Source organism: Octopus bimaculoides, chromosome 4, assembly GCF_001194135.2.
Source record: "Octopus bimaculoides isolate UCB-OBI-ISO-001 chromosome 4, ASM119413v2, whole genome shotgun sequence".
Classification (NCBI taxonomy): Eukaryota; Metazoa; Mollusca; class Cephalopoda; order Octopoda; family Octopodidae; genus Octopus; species Octopus bimaculoides.
This window is the reverse complement of record NC_068984.1, coordinates 97,624,748-97,630,306: the sequence shown is the minus strand read 5'-3', so window position 1 is coordinate 97,630,306 and position 5,559 is coordinate 97,624,748. Positions and strand designations below refer to the sequence as shown.

At 34.7% G+C, this 5,559-nt stretch overlaps 1 protein-coding gene across 1 annotated transcript in view; it reads right to left on the bottom strand.

Moving 5' to 3' along the window:
* Window positions 1–5,559, bottom strand: part of LOC106882846 (kielin/chordin-like protein) — a 39,124-nt gene that overhangs the window by 33,331 nt on the left and 234 nt on the right. The window lies entirely within an intron of this gene.

Here is a 5,559-nt window from a genome sequence, read left to right as displayed (position 1 = left end):
ATGTATGTATATATGTATGTATGTATGTATGTATGTATGTATGTATGCATGCATGCATATATGTATGTATGTATAAACTTGTTTTCAGACCAAATATTTTGAGAGATATTGAAACCCGAACAAAGTTATCTGCCGCAGTTTCTCCATAAACAAATATTCTCGATGTAGACTAAGAGGTGTGAAAATACCAGTATGAGTTCGAAAGCTCTTCTAGGTTTATGTATACATGCATTTCGAAGTAACTTGTCTCCTCAGCATCGAATATCGCAAAGAGAGGAACTCTAAAAAGATTAATCGAAATGGTGCTAACTATTTTCTCAACAACGAGGATTACACTTACGCATTTAAATATCTCTCAGGCATATCTCATTTGAACTAGTAAGTATTATATATTCTCAGTCACTGCTTGGTGCTTCTAATCCACATTTTATCTCAGCTGGGCTGCCGAAAAGCGTCATGATTCACAATATTTTAGTTGGTTTCCTGTGACAGAAACCTAATCTCTTAGTTCGGAGTTACTTCTTTGTTAAATCGAAGTTGCTTCTCTTCTCGTTATTTGATGTTGGAACAAGATAAAAGCTTCGAAAAATCATTCATCCCTCCAACCGGATAGGTACATAGATACATATATAATGTATGTATGTATGCATGTATGTATGTATGTATGTATGTATGTATGTATGTATGTATGTATGCATGTATGCATGTATGTATGTATGTATGTATATGTATATATATACACATATATATATATATATATATATATATATATATATATATATATATATATATATATATATATATACACACACACACACATATATAATACAATCTTGTGGATAAACAAATTAAATGTATTAGATATAACAACTTCGGTATGAAATACAAAATATGTATATATGTATACAGGTAAACAGAGAGAAAGCAAAGAGTGAAGACTTTCAGACGATGAGTATTTCATTATAATGTATTGATATTTATATCAATGGTCCTAACTTACACAGAGTACAGGCGACAGAGAAAATTAAAGGGGAGAGAGTGAGGTACTATCAGTCCAGCAGCTGTTTCTGGAGATTCGTTATATTATTGGTAAATGTAATTCATGACAATATGCAGGCCGTAATGGCGTTGTAGTTTGCGTTTGTTAGAGAAGACAATTATGGATCCTAAATTAGGCGTGGTCGAATACGAGATTTTAATAGATGCTTTATTGAAGTTAAGGTAATATTTAAGGTTTGGTAGGAAGTTAGATTTTAGGATTTTAAAGAAAACTTTTGATAGAGATTTAACTTGGAGGGAGAGAGATGCGAAACAGGACTATTTCATAATGTTGGCTGAATATAAGAATATAAGGCGGCGAGCTGGCAGAACCGTTAGCACGCCGGGCGAAATACTTAGCGGTATTTCGTCTGCCGCTACGTTTTGAGTTCAAATTCCGCCGAGGTCGACTTTGCCTTTCATCCTTTCGGGGTCGATAAATTCAGTACCAGTTACGCACTGGGGTAGATATAATCGACCTCATCCGTTTGCCTGTCTTTGTTTGTCCCCTCTGTGGGCAGTAAAGAAATAAGAATATAAACCAGTAATGGAAACAAATAAATATTGGATAGGTCTGACTTGGATCTTCAAGGTAGAGAGATAAAAATCTGACATTTCACACCATGATGCTAGGAAATATCAAGGTAGAATTGTTCTACGTAAATTTGCTTTGTTAATGTATAAACATGTATATATTTGTGCTTGGAATAATCGTCGTCTGTTAATATCTATATATTTATACTTGAATATTCATCGACTGTTAAATATCCATACATTTATACTTGAATATACATCGTCACTTAATTTATAAATATCCATACATTTATATTTGAACATTCATCGTCTGAAAATTTTCAGTCCTTGCTTTCTCTCTGTTTACATGTCTATATATTTCGTATATCAAATCCAAGCAGTTTATTTGCTTATTTGCGTCAATTGTCAACATATCTGTTCACCTGGATTCCTCTTTTAACCATTCTTTACCTTGCGGACTTCATTCTCGGTAAAGGTTTCCGGGTGTAAGCTGAAATCATTTGAGCGCGACAAAGTGTTTTTTGTAATGAGAATCACTGGATCGCGTCTGTTGACTCTATATATAAATATATAAACACACACACACACACACACATACACACACACACACAGATTCACACACACACATACATACACATTCACTCACACACACACACACGTATATATATATATATAGACAGACAGAAGGACAGACAGATAGATAAATAGAGAGAGAGAGAGAGAGAGAGAGAAAGAGAGATAGTAAGAGAAAGAGAGTGGTGCGGTATGTCTTTTTGACAAGAAGTTTGCATACGAACAACGTGGTTCTGGGCTAAGCCCCACTGCATGGGTGCTTTTGTGATTGAACCTTGTAAGTGGATTTGATAGACGGAAACTGAAAGAAGCTTGTCAAATATGTGTATGCACGTGTGTGTATGTATGTGTGGGATCATGTGCGCGTGGGTGTGGGTATGTGCCTTTGTGTGTGTGAGTGTATTTGTGTGTATGCGTGTGTTTTTGGGTGTTTGTGTATTTGTGTCTGTGTGCAGGCGTGTGTCTGTGTCCAAGCGTGTGTCTGTGTGCAGGCGTGTGTGTGTGTATGTGTGTGTATGTGTGTGTGCGTGCGTTTGTGTGTATGCCGAATAAGGTTTGCGCAACGTCTTTTGAACTCTCTCATATTGGCATAATCCACAGGGAAGTCAGAAGAAGTTATTTGGTCTCAACAGATCAGCGGCTCATTAATGTAGGAATTTTATAACCTTTATCTGGCGCTGAATTTTCCGAAACTGGTTAAGTTCATTTCTTAAAAACAGGGTTTTATATCAGATTAACCTTCTGCAAGGAATATGCTTTAAAGCTATGGAACATCTCACTCTTTGAAGTCTTATAATATACAGGATATCAATCTAGAAATTCTCTTGTGTTATTGTTTGATTTCTGTTCTTCTCACACTGAGTTCATAACAAATTTTGATGTGTATTCTTTTTGAGACTCCGGGTATCCAGCAACCCTCTGCACCAAGCTTCTAATCTGGTACTACAAGACGCGACAGCTTTCTTACCGATATCCATATCACTTTGAATTAACAATCAAAAATTTTCACGATTGAATCAGATCATGGATTAATGTTAATGAGGGCGTAGCTGGATCAATTCCCCTAGAAAATGTTAACAAAAGTAGCGGCCATGCGCCGTCATTTTCTTCAAATTAACTGATGCTCCCGATCATCATTTTGCCGCAGTATGCTCTTCTGAAGTATATGTAAATCTCTGATCATTTAGACATCGTTCCAGTTGGAGACGTTTTCCTGACAATACAGAAGACTTTCAATCTTTTCTTCAAAATTTCACCCTTACATGTGATTGCAAATCGATTGCACATTCTTTTAACGATGTGCAAATATTCGTGAATTATTTTTTGCTTCTTGTAACGTATATATATTCGGCATTAGACTGAGCAAGATACTTGTTATATTCCAAACTACCCAAGGAAACATAAGTTGAAGTAACAAATCTGAAAACAGTAGACGAGTTTGCTTCGTTGGGTAGAATACTCAGCTTTTCTTGATTCTTAGACAATGAAATATCAAACGACTTCAGAAAGAAACTGCTTCCCTCGGGAGTCACTAGCCTCATGTCTTGCCCCAACAAATATTATTTGTGACCATATGTGACTTTCCAAAGCTGAGTTCATCAGTCATCAACAAATAAGATGCAATAAGATGTGGAAATGTTTTCCAGTCCAGAGATGGTTTAACTAAACACAATACATTATATCAGAATATGCTTCTGCATACTGATATACCTATAAGCAGCTTTGTGCAGTGCAGTCTCCCGAAACACATGTAGAAGCTTAACAGGCATAAATATCAACTGTGATCGAGTGTAAGATACATTCCATGATGAGATATGACAACCCTCAGATATGAGTGTCATCTCTTATTCGCTAGCACATGACTTGAATTTTTGTAACTATAGAAAATATAATTCTTTTGACAATTCTGAAATAATTTGATAAACTTTCTTATTTGTCATTTCTGGATCAATAAAACGAAGTATTTTACCACAAATCATTCAAGTATTGAAGTACTGAAATGCTTTTTATAACAGATATTCAGATAGATAACTTGATTATCTAAAATGGTTTTGACGAATTTTACAATTATAAATCAAACAAAAAGGTGCGGCAGATATATATTTTATTTAAAAACGTTATGTTTGTAATATTTACAATTCTTAAAAATATCAAAATAAATTAACTGTTCTTCATCAGTAACGTCCCCTCTGAAAAGAATAAAATTACAAGAAATCAATATATTTATTACATTCACATACAAATTTAAAACAATAACATAGTCTAAGTATCAAGTTGGATTTATATTTCAAAATGTGCATATTAGATTAGATGTATATATCACATTCTTTTACAACAAAGTATGAATATTTCACCAGACGCAGAAAAGCTTCACTCACGAACTAGATTCTGAGACGTGAGATGATATATAGTAAAATTTACAATTCTGTATCGCAACGGTTCTTACAATGTTGAAATGTGAAAGCTACTCTATTGATTTCACAAGAGTAACAATAAAGTTAATTTAGACATTGAAAGTTAATAGTCTTCATATGGATAATCAAATATATGCAGATATACATCTCACGTTTACAATGAAGAGAACATTAGATTTCTTCAAGATAATGGTAGAATCAATGAAATTGAACTACTTCAAATAAAGATGGAAATCGAATCGCTGATACAATTCTGTTTGTAGTACGATGTAGTAGAATGTAGTAAAGCGACAGCATTCCAATGTTTATGCTAAACATTATTCAAGTCTTTGTTGTTTTCTCTGTTTACAATGACTAACTATATAATGATGAGACACGTTATATTAGGGAGATCAAAACTAATAGAAAACTTTACTCACCTGTTTATAACAATCGTATTTGGTACACTTGACATTTCCATTTGAACATCGACAAACATTGCATCTATCTTGAGTCATAAATGTTTGTCCCTGTTTGTAAGTTTTTCCGTAATATTGGCACGTGGTTGGGGGACAGTACATTTTAGTACAGGATACTCGACCAAACTGTCCGCATGTACAGGTGTTGCAGTCATCTTTAAATGTTTGGCCAGCGGAATATGTATTTCCTTTGTGTATACAGGGTTTCGTGCATGGTTTATGTTCACAAACCACTCTTCCTCCAGAAGTGCACTGACATTTGTTGCAATCATTATACCATATAGAACCGATGTCGTAATGCTTACCGTTGTAATTGCAGTTACATGGACTTGTTGTGCACCCAATGGTACCATCGGCTTTGCATGTGCACGTATTACAGTCTTTTCTAAATGAATCACCTATTCGGTAGGTGTTTCCATTGTAAAGACAATTACAAGGGCTATTGGTACAGCTTACTCTACCATTCACTTCACACGTACATCTATTACAACCCTGTCTAAATGTTTGACCTACATTATAAATCTGGTTGTTGTAAGTACATT